The 12,985-nt window shown below is 53.6% G+C and overlaps 40 non-coding genes across 40 annotated transcripts; 14 read left to right on the forward strand and 26 right to left on the reverse strand.

The window, feature by feature from the left end:
- The first annotated feature begins 159 nt into the window (after window positions 1-159).
- Window positions 160-231, forward strand: Trnap-agg. The gene has a single exon. It is a non-coding gene; the product is annotated as a tRNA-Pro (tRNA).
- A 194-nt stretch (window positions 232-425) lies between these two features.
- Window positions 426-498, reverse strand: Trnav-aac. The gene has a single exon. It is a non-coding gene; the product is annotated as a tRNA-Val (tRNA).
- A 158-nt stretch (window positions 499-656) lies between these two features.
- On the reverse strand, window positions 657-729 carry Trnav-cac. Its single transcript has one exon. It is a non-coding gene; the product is annotated as a tRNA-Val (tRNA).
- Window positions 730-1,131: 402 nt separating this feature from the next.
- On the forward strand, window positions 1,132-1,203 carry Trnap-agg. Its single transcript has one exon. It is a non-coding gene; the product is annotated as a tRNA-Pro (tRNA).
- A 194-nt stretch (window positions 1,204-1,397) lies between these two features.
- Window positions 1,398-1,470, reverse strand: Trnav-aac. The gene has a single exon. It is a non-coding gene; the product is annotated as a tRNA-Val (tRNA).
- Window positions 1,471-1,628: 158 nt separating this feature from the next.
- On the reverse strand, window positions 1,629-1,701 carry Trnav-cac. Its single transcript has one exon. It is a non-coding gene; the product is annotated as a tRNA-Val (tRNA).
- Window positions 1,702-2,103: 402 nt separating this feature from the next.
- On the forward strand, window positions 2,104-2,175 carry Trnap-agg. The gene has a single exon. It is a non-coding gene; the product is annotated as a tRNA-Pro (tRNA).
- A 194-nt stretch (window positions 2,176-2,369) lies between these two features.
- Window positions 2,370-2,442, reverse strand: Trnav-aac. The gene has a single exon. It is a non-coding gene; the product is annotated as a tRNA-Val (tRNA).
- A 158-nt stretch (window positions 2,443-2,600) lies between these two features.
- Trnav-cac lies at window positions 2,601-2,673 on the reverse strand. The gene has a single exon. It is a non-coding gene; the product is annotated as a tRNA-Val (tRNA).
- A 402-nt stretch (window positions 2,674-3,075) lies between these two features.
- Trnap-agg lies at window positions 3,076-3,147 on the forward strand. The gene has a single exon. It is a non-coding gene; the product is annotated as a tRNA-Pro (tRNA).
- A 194-nt stretch (window positions 3,148-3,341) lies between these two features.
- Window positions 3,342-3,414, reverse strand: Trnav-aac. The gene has a single exon. It is a non-coding gene; the product is annotated as a tRNA-Val (tRNA).
- Window positions 3,415-3,572: 158 nt separating this feature from the next.
- Window positions 3,573-3,645, reverse strand: Trnav-cac. Its single transcript has one exon. It is a non-coding gene; the product is annotated as a tRNA-Val (tRNA).
- Window positions 3,646-4,047: 402 nt separating this feature from the next.
- On the forward strand, window positions 4,048-4,119 carry Trnap-agg. The gene has a single exon. It is a non-coding gene; the product is annotated as a tRNA-Pro (tRNA).
- Window positions 4,120-4,313: 194 nt separating this feature from the next.
- On the reverse strand, window positions 4,314-4,386 carry Trnav-aac. The gene has a single exon. It is a non-coding gene; the product is annotated as a tRNA-Val (tRNA).
- A 158-nt stretch (window positions 4,387-4,544) lies between these two features.
- Window positions 4,545-4,617, reverse strand: Trnav-cac. The gene has a single exon. It is a non-coding gene; the product is annotated as a tRNA-Val (tRNA).
- A 402-nt stretch (window positions 4,618-5,019) lies between these two features.
- Trnap-agg lies at window positions 5,020-5,091 on the forward strand. The gene has a single exon. It is a non-coding gene; the product is annotated as a tRNA-Pro (tRNA).
- A 194-nt stretch (window positions 5,092-5,285) lies between these two features.
- Window positions 5,286-5,358, reverse strand: Trnav-aac. Its single transcript has one exon. It is a non-coding gene; the product is annotated as a tRNA-Val (tRNA).
- Window positions 5,359-5,516: 158 nt separating this feature from the next.
- Trnav-cac lies at window positions 5,517-5,589 on the reverse strand. The gene has a single exon. It is a non-coding gene; the product is annotated as a tRNA-Val (tRNA).
- A 402-nt stretch (window positions 5,590-5,991) lies between these two features.
- Window positions 5,992-6,063, forward strand: Trnap-agg. Its single transcript has one exon. It is a non-coding gene; the product is annotated as a tRNA-Pro (tRNA).
- Window positions 6,064-6,257: 194 nt separating this feature from the next.
- Trnav-aac lies at window positions 6,258-6,330 on the reverse strand. The gene has a single exon. It is a non-coding gene; the product is annotated as a tRNA-Val (tRNA).
- Window positions 6,331-6,488: 158 nt separating this feature from the next.
- Trnav-cac lies at window positions 6,489-6,561 on the reverse strand. Its single transcript has one exon. It is a non-coding gene; the product is annotated as a tRNA-Val (tRNA).
- Window positions 6,562-6,963: 402 nt separating this feature from the next.
- Window positions 6,964-7,035, forward strand: Trnap-agg. Its single transcript has one exon. It is a non-coding gene; the product is annotated as a tRNA-Pro (tRNA).
- Window positions 7,036-7,229: 194 nt separating this feature from the next.
- On the reverse strand, window positions 7,230-7,302 carry Trnav-aac. Its single transcript has one exon. It is a non-coding gene; the product is annotated as a tRNA-Val (tRNA).
- A 158-nt stretch (window positions 7,303-7,460) lies between these two features.
- On the reverse strand, window positions 7,461-7,533 carry Trnav-cac. The gene has a single exon. It is a non-coding gene; the product is annotated as a tRNA-Val (tRNA).
- Window positions 7,534-7,935: 402 nt separating this feature from the next.
- Trnap-agg lies at window positions 7,936-8,007 on the forward strand. Its single transcript has one exon. It is a non-coding gene; the product is annotated as a tRNA-Pro (tRNA).
- A 194-nt stretch (window positions 8,008-8,201) lies between these two features.
- Trnav-aac lies at window positions 8,202-8,274 on the reverse strand. Its single transcript has one exon. It is a non-coding gene; the product is annotated as a tRNA-Val (tRNA).
- Window positions 8,275-8,432: 158 nt separating this feature from the next.
- On the reverse strand, window positions 8,433-8,505 carry Trnav-cac. Its single transcript has one exon. It is a non-coding gene; the product is annotated as a tRNA-Val (tRNA).
- A 402-nt stretch (window positions 8,506-8,907) lies between these two features.
- On the forward strand, window positions 8,908-8,979 carry Trnap-agg. Its single transcript has one exon. It is a non-coding gene; the product is annotated as a tRNA-Pro (tRNA).
- A 194-nt stretch (window positions 8,980-9,173) lies between these two features.
- Window positions 9,174-9,246, reverse strand: Trnav-aac. The gene has a single exon. It is a non-coding gene; the product is annotated as a tRNA-Val (tRNA).
- A 158-nt stretch (window positions 9,247-9,404) lies between these two features.
- Window positions 9,405-9,477, reverse strand: Trnav-cac. The gene has a single exon. It is a non-coding gene; the product is annotated as a tRNA-Val (tRNA).
- A 402-nt stretch (window positions 9,478-9,879) lies between these two features.
- Window positions 9,880-9,951, forward strand: Trnap-agg. Its single transcript has one exon. It is a non-coding gene; the product is annotated as a tRNA-Pro (tRNA).
- Window positions 9,952-10,145: 194 nt separating this feature from the next.
- On the reverse strand, window positions 10,146-10,218 carry Trnav-aac. The gene has a single exon. It is a non-coding gene; the product is annotated as a tRNA-Val (tRNA).
- Window positions 10,219-10,376: 158 nt separating this feature from the next.
- On the reverse strand, window positions 10,377-10,449 carry Trnav-cac. The gene has a single exon. It is a non-coding gene; the product is annotated as a tRNA-Val (tRNA).
- A 402-nt stretch (window positions 10,450-10,851) lies between these two features.
- Trnap-agg lies at window positions 10,852-10,923 on the forward strand. The gene has a single exon. It is a non-coding gene; the product is annotated as a tRNA-Pro (tRNA).
- A 194-nt stretch (window positions 10,924-11,117) lies between these two features.
- On the reverse strand, window positions 11,118-11,190 carry Trnav-aac. The gene has a single exon. It is a non-coding gene; the product is annotated as a tRNA-Val (tRNA).
- Window positions 11,191-11,348: 158 nt separating this feature from the next.
- Window positions 11,349-11,421, reverse strand: Trnav-cac. Its single transcript has one exon. It is a non-coding gene; the product is annotated as a tRNA-Val (tRNA).
- A 402-nt stretch (window positions 11,422-11,823) lies between these two features.
- Window positions 11,824-11,895, forward strand: Trnap-agg. Its single transcript has one exon. It is a non-coding gene; the product is annotated as a tRNA-Pro (tRNA).
- A 194-nt stretch (window positions 11,896-12,089) lies between these two features.
- Window positions 12,090-12,162, reverse strand: Trnav-aac. Its single transcript has one exon. It is a non-coding gene; the product is annotated as a tRNA-Val (tRNA).
- Window positions 12,163-12,320: 158 nt separating this feature from the next.
- Trnav-cac lies at window positions 12,321-12,393 on the reverse strand. The gene has a single exon. It is a non-coding gene; the product is annotated as a tRNA-Val (tRNA).
- A 402-nt stretch (window positions 12,394-12,795) lies between these two features.
- Trnap-agg lies at window positions 12,796-12,867 on the forward strand. The gene has a single exon. It is a non-coding gene; the product is annotated as a tRNA-Pro (tRNA).
- Window positions 12,868-12,985: the final 118 nt, after the last annotated feature.

Raw genomic sequence — 12,985 nt, forward strand, 5'->3', positions numbered from 1 at the left:
CGAGCCCAGCGGCAGCTCTACATGAAGGTACCAATAGCCCAGGAAGGCCGCCGACTGCGGGAATTCGCGCCGCCCCCATCCCGCCAGCGTACACGAGACTTCCAGGGCACCCTGGACGACATCTAGGGACTGCAACAATTGGCATTCGCCGTGTCACAGGGCTCGTTGGTCTAGGGGTATGATTCCTGCTTAGGGTGCAGGAGGTCCCGGGTTCAAATCCCGGACGAGCCCTAGCGTTTTGTGCAAACTGATCGCACGTCAGTGGCTGAGTCAGCGCAAAAAGCTCGCCGTCAATATCAAATGAATTTCTTATTCGATGTGAGCAATTGACACTCTGGTCCGACGCGTGAAGGCGATTACGAAGGTTTCGGGTACAGATGGTAGCAGATGCATGTTAGTAAGTCTTGCTTAAAGTGATGAAAAAGTGTTTCCGCCCGGGATCGAAGCGGGGACCTTCTGCGTGTTAGGCAGACGTGATAACCGCTACACCACGGAAACTGCTTGTGTGCACCTTACTTCACAGACAACTTGTACTGATGTTGCCATCGTAACTCAAAAATTCAATAAATGTGGTACTTGCAAAACGAAGGGACATGCAGCAGATCCACACACGACGTGGCTCATTGGAGGACAATACGACATAGGCAGGAAAACACTGTTCCCGCCCGGGATCGAACCGGGGACCTTCTGCGTGTGAAGCAGACGTGATAACCGCTACACTACGGAAACGACGGACCCGAGGAGTCCATCCTTGTTCACTCGAACTTGCCTCAGCCTTTCTCTCGTCCGCGAATGCACACACGACAGTTCTTTTGTCAGTCTGGAACCCATCACAGCCGAGGGCTCAAGAAGTCTTCGGGGTGCTCGAGAGGGTGTCTGCCGTAGCACCCCTAACGAGATAGCGGCGTTTCACGCAGTCGTTATTGCAAGTCATACCAGCAAAAGCAATCACTTTCTCAGCAGCAGGCAGTGCGAGCCCAGCGGCAGCTCTACATGAAGGTACCAATAGCCCAGGAAGGCCGCCGACTGCGGGAATTCGCGCCGCCCCCATCCCGCCAGCGTACACGAGACTTCCAGGGCACCCTGGACGACATCTAGGGACTGCAACAATTGGCATTCGCCGTGTCACAGGGCTCGTTGGTCTAGGGGTATGATTCCTGCTTAGGGTGCAGGAGGTCCCGGGTTCAAATCCCGGACGAGCCCTAGCGTTTTGTGCAAACTGATCGCACGTCAGTGGCTGAGTCAGCGCAAAAAGCTCGCCGTCAATATCAAATGAATTTCTTATTCGATGTGAGCAATTGACACTCTGGTCCGACGCGTGAAGGCGATTACGAAGGTTTCGGGTACAGATGGTAGCAGATGCATGTTAGTAAGTCTTGCTTAAAGTGATGAAAAAGTGTTTCCGCCCGGGATCGAAGCGGGGACCTTCTGCGTGTTAGGCAGACGTGATAACCGCTACACCACGGAAACTGCTTGTGTGCACCTTACTTCACAGACAACTTGTACTGATGTTGCCATCGTAACTCAAAAATTCAATAAATGTGGTACTTGCAAAACGAAGGGACATGCAGCAGATCCACACACGACGTGGCTCATTGGAGGACAATACGACATAGGCAGGAAAACACTGTTCCCGCCCGGGATCGAACCGGGGACCTTCTGCGTGTGAAGCAGACGTGATAACCGCTACACTACGGAAACGACGGACCCGAGGAGTCCATCCTTGTTCACTCGAACTTGCCTCAGCCTTTCTCTCGTCCGCGAATGCACACACGACAGTTCTTTTGTCAGTCTGGAACCCATCACAGCCGAGGGCTCAAGAAGTCTTCGGGGTGCTCGAGAGGGTGTCTGCCGTAGCACCCCTAACGAGATAGCGGCGTTTCGCGCAGTCGTTATTGCAAGTCATATCAGCAAAAGCAATCACTTTCTCAGCAGCAGGCAGTGCGAGCCCAGCGGCAGCTCTACATGAAGGTACCAATAGCCCAGGAAGGCCGCCGACTGCGGGAATTCGCGCCGCCCCCATCCCGCCAGCGTACACGAGACTTCCAGGGCACCCTGGACGACATCTAGGGACTGCAACAATTGGCATTCGCCGTGTCACAGGGCTCGTTGGTCTAGGGGTATGATTCCTGCTTAGGGTGCAGGAGGTCCCGGGTTCAAATCCCGGACGAGCCCTAGCGTTTTGTGCAAACTGATCGCACGTCAGTGGCTGAGTCAGCGCAAAAAGCTCGCCGTCAATATCAAATGAATTTCTTATTCGATGTGAGCAATTGACACTCTGGTCCGACGCGTGAAGGCGATTACGAAGGTTTCGGGTACAGATGGTAGCAGATGCATGTTAGTAAGTCTTGCTTAAAGTGATGAAAAAGTGTTTCCGCCCGGGATCGAAGCGGGGACCTTCTGCGTGTTAGGCAGACGTGATAACCGCTACACCACGGAAACTGCTTGTGTGCACCTTACTTCACAGACAACTTGTACTGATGTTGCCATCGTAACTCAAAAATTCAATAAATGTGGTACTTGCAAAACGAAGGGACATGCAGCAGATCCACACACGACGTGGCTCATTGGAGGACAATACGACATAGGCAGGAAAACACTGTTCCCGCCCGGGATCGAACCGGGGACCTTCTGCGTGTGAAGCAGACGTGATAACCGCTACACTACGGAAACGACGGACCCGAGGAGTCCATCCTTGTTCACTCGAACTTGCCTCAGCCTTTCTCTCGTCCGCGAATGCACACACGACAGTTCTTTTGTCAGTCTGGAACCCATCACAGCCGAGGGCTCAAGAAGTCTTCGGGGTGCTCGAGAGGGTGTCTGCCGTAGCACCCCTAACGAGATAGCGGCGTTTCGCGCAGTCGTTATTGCAAGTCATATCAGCAAAAGCAATCACTTTCTCAGCAGCAGGCAGTGCGAGCCCAGCGGCAGCTCTACATGAAGGTACCAATAGCCCAGGAAGGCCGCCGACTGCGGGAATTCGCGCCGCCCCCATCCCGCCAGCGTACACGAGACTTCCAGGGCACCCTGGACGACATCTAGGGACTGCAACAATTGGCATTCGCCGTGTCACAGGGCTCGATGGTCTAGGGGTATGATTCCTGCTTAGGGTGCAGGAGGTCCCGGGTTCAAATCCCGGACGAGCCCTAGCGTTTTGTGCAAACTGATCGCACGTCAGTGGCTGAGTCAGCGCAAAAAGCTCGCCGTCAATATCAAATGAATTTCTTATTCGATGTGAGCAATTGACACTCTGGTCCGACGCGTGAAGGCGATTACGAAGGTTTCGGGTACAGATGGTAGCAGATGCATGTTAGTAAGTCTTGCTTAAAGTGATGAAAAAGTGTTTCCGCCCGGGATCGAAGCGGGGACCTTCTGCGTGTTAGGCAGACGTGATAACCGCTACACCACGGAAACTGCTTGTGTGCACCTTACTTCACAGACAACTTGTACTGATGTTGCCATCGTAACTCAAAAATTCAATAAATGTGGTACTTGCAAAACGAAGGGACATGCAGCAGATCCACACACGACGTGGCTCATTGGAGGACAATACGACATAGGCAGGAAAACACTGTTCCCGCCCGGGATCGAACCGGGGACCTTCTGCGTGTGAAGCAGACGTGATAACCGCTACACTACGGAAACGACGGACCCGAGGAGTCCATCCTTGTTCACTCGAACTTGCCTCAGCCTTTCTCTCGTCCGCGAATGCACACACGACAGTTCTTTTGTCAGTCTGGAACCCATCACAGCCGAGGGCTCAAGAAGTCTTCGGGGTGCTCGAGAGGGTGTCTGCCGTAGCACCCCTAACGAGATAGCGGCGTTTCGCGCAGTCGTTATTGCAAGTCATATCAGCAAAAGCAATCACTTTCTCAGCAGCAGGCAGTGCGAGCCCAGCGGCAGCTCTACATGAAGGTACCAATAGCCCAGGAAGGCCGCCGACTGCGGGAATTCGCGCCGCCCCCATCCCGCCAGCGTACACGAGACTTCCAGGGCACCCTGGACGACATCTAGGGACTGCAACAATTGGCGTTCGCCGTGTCACAGGGCTCGTTGGTCTAGGGGTATGATTCCTGCTTAGGGTGCAGGAGGTCCCGGGTTCAAATCCCGGACGAGCCCTAGCGTTTTGTGCAAACTGAACGCACGTCAGTGGCTGAGTCAGCGCAAAAAGCTCGCCGTCAATATCAAATGAATTTCTTATTCGATGTGAGCAATTGACACTCTGGTCCGACGCGTGAAGGCGATTACGAAGGTTTCGGGTACAGATGGTAGCAGATGCATGTTAGTAAGTCTTGCTTAAAGTGATGAAAAAGTGTTTCCGCCCGGGATCGAAGCGGGGACCTTCTGCGTGTTAGGCAGACGTGATAACCGCTACACCACGGAAACTGCTTGTGTGCACCTTACTTCACAGACAACTTGTACTGATGTTGCCATCGTAACTCAAAAATTCAATAAATGTGGTACTTGCAAAACGAAGGGACATGCAGCAGATCCACACACGACGTGGCTCATTGGAGGACAGTACGACATAGGCAAGAAAATACTGTTCCCGCCCGGGATCGAACCGGGGACCTTCTGCGTGTGAAGCAGACGTGATAACCGCTAAACTACGGAAACGACGGACCCGAGGAGTCCATCCTTGTTCACTCGAACTTGCCTCAGCCTTTCTCTAGTCCGCGAATGCACACACGACAGTTCTTTTGTCAGCCTGGAACCCATCACAGCCGAGGGCTCAAGAAGTCTTCGGGGTGCTCGAGAGGGTGTCTGCCGTAGCACCCCTAACGAGATAGCGGCGTTTCACGCAGTCGTTATTGCAAGTCATACCAGCAAAAGCAATCACTTTCTCAGCAGCAGGCAGTGCGAGCCCAGCGGCAGCTCTACATGAAGGTACCAATAGCCCAGGAAGGCCGCCGACTGCGGGAATTCGCGCCGCCCCCATCCCGCCAGCGTACACGAGACTTCCAGGGCACCCTGGACGACATCTAGGGACTGCAACAATTGGCGTTCGCCGTGTCACAGGGCTCGTTGGTCTAGGGGTATGATTCCTGCTTAGGGTGCAGGAGGTCCCGGGTTCAAATCCCGGACGAGCCCCAGCGTTTTGTGCAAACTGAACGCACGTCAGTGGCTGAGTCAGCGCAAAAAGCTCGCCGTCAATATCAAATGAATTTCTTATTCGATGTGAGCAATTGACACTCTGGTCCGACGCGTGAAGGCGATTACGAAGGTTTCGGGTACAGATGGTAGCAGATGCATGTTAGTAAGTCTTGCTTAAAGTGATGAAAAAGTGTTTCCGCCCGGGATCGAAGCGGGGACCTTCTGCGTGTTAGGCAGACGTGATAACCGCTACACCACGGAAACTGCTTGTGTGCACCTTACTTCACAGACAACTTGTACTGATGTTGCCATCGTAACTCAAAAATTCAATAAATGTGGTACTTGCAAAACGAAGGGACATGCAGCAGATCCACACACGACGTGGCTCATTGGAGGACAGTACGACATAGGCAAGAAAATACTGTTCCCGCCCGGGATCGAACCGGGGACCTTCTGCGTGTGAAGCAGACGTGATAACCGCTAAACTACGGAAACGACGGACCCGAGGAGTCCATCCTTGTTCACTCGAACTTGCCTCAGCCTTTCTCTAGTCCGCGAATGCACACACGACAGTTCTTTTGTCAGCCTGGAACCCATCACAGCCGAGGGCTCAAGAAGTCTTCGGGGTGCTCGAGAGGGTGTCTGCCGTAGCACCCCTAACGAGATAGCGGCGTTTCACGCAGTCGTTATTGCAAGTCATACCAGCAAAAGCAATCACTTTCTCAGCAGCAGGCAGTGCGAGCCCAGCGGCAGCTCTACATGAAGGTACCAATAGCCCAGGAAGGCCGCCGACTGCGGGAATTCGCGCCGCCCCCATCCCGCCAGCGTACACGAGACTTCCAGGGCACCCTGGACGACATCTAGGGACTGCAACAATTGGCGTTCGCCGTGTCACAGGGCTCGTTGGTCTAGGGGTATGATTCCTGCTTAGGGTGCAGGAGGTCCCGGGTTCAAATCCCGGACGAGCCCTAGCGTTTTGTGCAAACTGATCGCACGTCAGTGGCTGAGTCAGCGCAAAAAGCTCGCCGTCAATATCAAATGAATTTCTTATTCGATGTGAGCAATTGACACTCTGGTCCGACGCGTGAAGGCGATTACGAAGGTTTCGGGTACAGATGGTAGCAGATGCATGTTAGTAAGTCTTGCTTAAAGTGATGAAAAAGTGGTCCCGCCCGGGATCGAAGCGGGGACCTTCTGCGTGTTAGGCAGACGTGATAACCGCTACACCACGGAAACTGCTTGTGTGCACCTTACTTCACAGACAACTTGTACTGATGTTGCCATCGTAACTCAAAAATTCAATAAATGTGGTACTTGCAAAACGAAGGGACATGCAGCAGATCCACACACGACGTGGCTCATTGGAGGACAGTACGACATAGGCAAGAAAATACTGTTCCCGCCCGGGATCGAACCGGGGACCTTCTGCGTGTGAAGCAGACGTGATAACCGCTAAACTACGGAAACGACGGACCCGAGGAGTCCATCCTTGTTCACTCGAACTTGCCTCAGCCTTTCTCTCGTCCGCGAATGCACACACGACAGTTCTTTTGTCAGCCTGGAACCCATCACAGCCGAGGGCTCAAGAAGTCTTCGGGGTGCTCGAGAGGGTGTCTGCCGTAGCACCCCTAACGAGATAGCGGCGTTTCACGCAGTCGTTATTGCAAGTCATACCAGCAAAAGCAATCACTTTCTCAGCAGCAGGCAGTGCGAGCCCAGCGGCAGCTCTACATGAAGGTACCAATAGCCCAGGAAGGCCGCCGACTGCGGGAATTCGCGCCGCCCCCATCCCGCCAGCGTACACGAGACTTCCAGGGCACCCTGGACGACATCTAGGGACTGCAACAATTGGCGTTCGCCGTGTCACAGGGCTCGTTGGTCTAGGGGTATGATTCCTGCTTAGGGTGCAGGAGGTCCCGGGTTCAAATCCCGGACGAGCCCTAGCGTTTTGTGCAAACTGATCGCACGTCAGTGGCTGAGTCAGCGCAAAAAGCTCGCCGTCAATATCAAATGAATTTCTTATTCGATGTGAGCAATTGACACTCTGGTCCGACGCGTGAAGGCGATTACGAAGGTTTCGGGTACAGATGGTAGCAGATGCATGTTAGTAAGTCTTGCTTAAAGTGATGAAAAAGTGTTTCCGCCCGGGATCGAAGCGGGGACCTTCTGCGTGTTAGGCAGACGTGATAACCGCTACACCACGGAAACTGCTTGTGTGCACCTTACTTCACAGACAACTTGTAGTGATGTTGCCATCGTAACTCAAAAATTCAATAAATGTGGTACTTGCAAAACGAAGGGACATGCAGCAGATCCACACACGACGTGGCTCATTGGAGGACAGTACGACATAGGCAAGAAAATACTGTTCCCGCCCGGGATCGAACCGGGGACCTTCTGCGTGTGAAGCAGACGTGATAACCGCTGAACTACGGAAACGACGGACCCGAGGAGTCCATCCTTGTTCACTCGAACTTGCCTCAGCCTTTCTCTAGTCCGCGAATGCACACACGACAGTTCTTTTGTCAGCCTGGAACCCATCACAGCCGAGGGCTCAAGAAGTCTTCGGGGTGCTCGAGAGGGTGTCTGCCGTAGCACCCCTAACGAGATAGCGGCGTTTCACGCAGTCGTTATTGCAAGTCATACCAGCAAAAGCAATCACTTTCTCAGCAGCAGGCAGTGCGAGCCCAGCGGCAGCTCTACATGAAGGTACCAATAGCCCAGGAAGGCCGCCGACTGCGGGAATTCGCGCCGCCCCCATCCCGCCAGCGTACACGAGACTTCCAGGGCACCCTGGACGACATCTAGGGACTGCAACAATTGGCGTTCGCCGTGTCACAGGGCTCGTTGGTCTAGGGGTATGATTCCTGCTTAGGGTGCAGGAGGTCCCGGGTTCAAATCCCGGACGAGCCCTAGCGTTTTGTGCAAACTGATCGCACGTCAGTGGCTGAGTCAGCGCAAAAAGCTCGCCGTCAATATCAAATGAATTTCTTATTCGATGTGAGCAATTGACACTCTGGTCCGACGCGTGAAGGCGATTACGAAGGTTTCGGGTACAGATGGTAGCAGATGCATGTTAGTAAGTCTTGCTTAAAGTGATGAAAAAGTGTTTCCGCCCGGGATCGAAGCGGGGACCTTCTGCGTGTTAGGCAGACGTGATAACCGCTACACCACGGAAACTGCTTGTGTGCACCTTACTTCACAGACAACTTGTACTGATGTTGCCATCGTAACTCAAAAATTCAATAAATGTGGTACTTGCAAAACGAAGGGACATGCAGCAGATCCACACACGACGTGGCTCATTGGAGGACAGTACGACATAGGCAAGAAAATACTGTTCCCGCCCGGGATCGAACCGGGGACCTTCTGCGTGTGAAGCAGACGTGATAACCGCTAAACTACGGAAACGACGGACCCGAGGAGTCCATCCTTGTTCACTCGAACTTGCCTCAGCCTTTCTCTAGTCCGCGAATGCACACACGACAGTTCTTTTGTCAGCCTGGAACCCATCACAGCCGAGGGCTCAAGAAGTCTTCGGGGTGCTCGAGAGGGTGTCTGCCGTAGCACCCCTAACGAGATAGCGGCGTTTCACGCAGTCGTTATTGCAAGTCATACCAGCAAAAGCAATCACTTTCTCAGCAGCAGGGAGTGCGAGCCCAGCGGCAGCTCTACATGAAGGTACCAATAGCCCAGGAAGGCCGCCGACTGCGGGAATTCGCGCCGCCCCCATCCCGCCAGCGTACACGAGACTTCCAGGGCACCCTGGACGACATCTAGGGACTGCAACAATTGGCGTTCGCCGTGTCACAGGGCTCGTTGGTCTAGGGGTATGATTCCTGCTTAGGGTGCAGGAGGTCCCGGGTTCAAATCCCGGACGAGCCCTAGCGTTTTGTGCAAACTGATCGCACGTCAGTGGCTGAGTCAGCGCAAAAAGCTCGCCGTCAATATCAAATGAATTTCTTATTCGATGTGAGCAATTGACACTCTGGTCCGACGCGTGAAGGCGATTACGAAGGTTTCGGGTACAGATGGTAGCAGATGCATGTTAGTAAGTCTTGCTTAAAGTGATGAAAAAGTGTTTCCGCCCGGGATCGAAGCGGGGACCTTCTGCGTGTTAGGCAGACGTGATAACCGCTACACCACGGAAACTGCTTGTGTGCACCTTACTTCACAGACAACTTGTAGTGATGTTGCCATCGTAACTCAAAAATTCAATAAATGTGGTACTTGCAAAACGAAGGGACATGCAGCAGATCCACACACGACGTGGCTCATTGGAGGACAGTACGACATAGGCAAGAAAATACTGTTCCCGCCCGGGATCGAACCGGGGACCTTCTGCGTGTGAAGCAGACGTGATAACCGCTAAACTACGGAAACGACGGACCCGAGGAGTCCATCCTTGTTCACTCGAACTTGCCTCAGCCTTTCTCTAGTCCGCGAATGCACACACGACAGTTCTTTTGTCAGCCTGGAACCCATCACAGCCGAGGGCTCAAGAAGTCTTCGGGGTGCTCGAGAGGGTGTCTGCCGTAGCACCCCTAACGAGATAGCGGCGTTTCACGCAGTCGTTATTGCAAGTCATACCAGCAAAAGCAATCACTTTCTCAGCAGCAGGCAGTGCGAGCCCAGCGGCAGCTCTACATGAAGGTACCAATAGCCCAGGAAGGCCGCCGACTGCGGGAATTCGCGCCGCCCCCATCCCGCCAGCGTACACGAGACTTCCAGGGCACCCTGGACGACATCTAGGGACTGCAACAATTGGCGTTCGCCGTGTCACAGGGCTCGTTGGTCTAGGGGTATGATTCCTGCTTAGGGTGCAGGAGGTCCCGGGTTCAAATCCCGGACGAGCCCTAGCGTTTTGTGCAAACTGATCGCACGTCAGTGGCTGAGTCAGCGCAAAAAGCTCGCCGTCAATATCAAATGAATTTCTTATTCGATGTGAGCAATTGACACTCTGGTCCGACGCGTGAAGGCGATTACGAAGGTTTCGGGTACAGATGGTAGCAGATGCATGTTAGTAAGTCTTGCTTAAAGTGATGAAAAAGTGTTTCCGCCCGGGATCGAACCGGGGACCTTCTGCGTGTTAGGCAGACGTGATAACCGCTACACCACGGAAACTGCTTGTGTGCACCTTACTTCACAGACAACTTGTACTGATGTTGCCATCGTAACTCAAAAATTCAATAAATGTGGTACTTGCAAAACGAAGGGACATGCAGCAGATCCACACACGACGTGGCTCATTGGAGGACAGTACGACATAGGCAAGAAAATACTGTTCCCGCCCGGGATCGAACCGGGGACCTTCTGCGTGTGAAGCAGACGTGATAACCGCTAAACTACGGAAACGACGGACCCGAGGAGTCCATCCTTGTTCACTCGAACTTGCCTCAGCCTTTCTCTAGTCCGCGAATGCACACACGACAGTTCTTTTGTCAGCCTGGAACCCATCACAGCCGAGGGCTCAAGAAGTCTTCGGGGTGCTCGAGAGGGTGTCTGCCGTAGCACCCCTAACGAGATAGCGGCGTTTCACGCAGTCGTTATTGCAAGTCATACCAGCAAAAGCAATCACTTTCTCAGCAGCAGGCAGTGCGAGCCCAGCGGCAGCTCTACATGAAGGTACCAATAGCCCAGGAAGGCCGCCGACTGCGGGAATTCGCGCCGCCCCCATCCCGCCAGCGTACACGAGACTTCCAGGGCACCCTGGACGACATCTAGGGACTGCAACAATTGGCGTTCGCCGTGTCACAGGGCTCGTTGGTCTAGGGGTATGATTCCTGCTTAGGGTGCAGGAGGTCCCGGGTTCAAATCCCGGACGAGCCCTAGCGTTTTGTGCAAACTGATCGCACGTCAGTGGCTGAGTCAGCGCAAAAAGCTCGCCGTCAATATCAAATGAATTTCTTATTCGATGTGAGCAATTGACACTCTGGTCCGACGCGTGAAGGCGATTACGAAGGTTTCGGGTACAGATGGTAGCAGATGCATGTTAGTAAGTCTTGCTTAAAGTGATGAAAAAGTGTTTCCGCCCGGGATCGAAGCGGGGACCTTCTGCGTGTTAGGCAGACGTGATAACCGCTACACCACGGAAACTGCTTGTGTGCACCTTACTTCACAGACAACTTGTACTGATGTTGCCATCGTAACTCAAAAATTCAATAAATGTGGTACTTGCAAAACGAAGGGACATGCAGCAGATCCACACACGACGTGGCTCATTGGAGGACAGTACGACATAGGCAAGAAAATACTGTTCCCGCCCGGGATCGAACCGGGGACCTTCTGCGTGTGAAGCAGACGTGATAACCGCTAAACTACGGAAACGACGGACCCGAGGAGTCCATCCTTGTTCACTCGAACTTGCCTCAGCCTTTCTCTAGTCCGCGAATGCACACACGACAGTTCTTTTGTCAGCCTGGAACCCATCACAGCCGAGGGCTCAAGAAGTCTTCGGGGTGCTCGAGAGGGTGTCTGCCGTAGCACCCCTAACGAGATAGCGGCGTTTCACGCAGTCGTTATTGCAAGTCATACCAGCAAAAGCAATCACTTTCTCAGCAGCAGGCAGTGCGAGCCCAGCGGCAGCTCTACATGAAGGTACCAATAGCCCAGGAAGGCCGCCGACTGCGGGAATTCGCGCCGCCCCCATCCCGCCAGCGTACACGAGACTTCCAGGGCACCCTGGACGACATCTAGGGACTGCAACAATTGGCGTTCGCCGTGTCACAGGGCTCGTTGGTCTAGGGGTATGATTCCTGCTTAGGGTGCAGGAGGTCCCGGGTTCAAATCCCGGACGAGCCCTAGCATTTTGTGCAAACTGATCGCACGTCAGTGGCTGAGTCAGCGCAAAAAGCTCGCCGTCAATATCAAATGAATTTCTTATTCGATGTGAGCAATTGACACTCTGGTCCGACGCGTGAAGGCGATTACGAAGGTTTCGGGTACAGATGGTAGCAGATGCATGTTAGTAAGTCTTGCTTAAAGTGATGAAAAAGTGTTTCCGCCCGGGATCGAAGCGGGGACCTTCTGCGTGTTAGGCAGACGTGATAACCGCTACACCACGGAAACTGCTTGTGTGCACCTTACTTCACAGACAACTTGTAGTGATGTTGCCATCGTAACTCAAAAATTCAATAAATGTGGTACTTGCAAAACGAAGGGACATGCAGCAGATCCACACACGACGTGGCTCATTGGAGGACAGTACGACATAGGCAAGAAAATACTGTTCCCGCCCGGGATCGAACCGGGGACCTTCTGCGTGTGAAGCAGACGTGATAACCGCTAAACTACGGAAACGACGGACCCGAGGAGTCCATCCTTGTTCACTCGAACTTGCCTCAGCCTTTCTCTAGTCCGCGAATGCACACACGACAGTTCTTTTGTCAGCCTGGAACCCATCACAGCCGAGGGCTCAAGAAGTCTTCGGGGTGCTCGAGAGGGTGTCTGCCGTAGCACCCCTAACGAGATAGCGGCGTTTCACGCAGTCGTTATTGCAAGTCATACCAGCAAAAGCAATCACTTTCTCAGCAGCAGGCAGTGCGAGCCCAGCGGCAGCTCTACATGAAGGTACCAATAGCCCAGGAAGGCCGCCGACTGCGGGAATTCGCGCCGCCCCCATCCCGCCAGCGTACACGAGACTTCCAGGGCACCCTGGACGACATCTAGGGACTGCAACAATTGGCGTTCGCCGTGTCACAGGGCTCGTTGGTCTAGGGGTATGATTCCTGCTTAGGGTGCAGGAGGTCCCGGGTTCAAATCCCGGACGAGCCCTAGCGTTTTGTGCAAACTGATCGCACGTCAGTGGCTGAGTCAGCGCAAAAAGCTCGCCGTCAATATCAAATGAATTTCTTATTCGATGTGAGCAATTGACACTCTGGTCCGACGCGTG

The sequence above is a fragment of the Schistocerca americana genome, unplaced genomic scaffold (assembly GCF_021461395.2).
Source record: "Schistocerca americana isolate TAMUIC-IGC-003095 unplaced genomic scaffold, iqSchAmer2.1 HiC_scaffold_139, whole genome shotgun sequence".
Classification (NCBI taxonomy): Eukaryota; Metazoa; Arthropoda; class Insecta; order Orthoptera; family Acrididae; genus Schistocerca; species Schistocerca americana.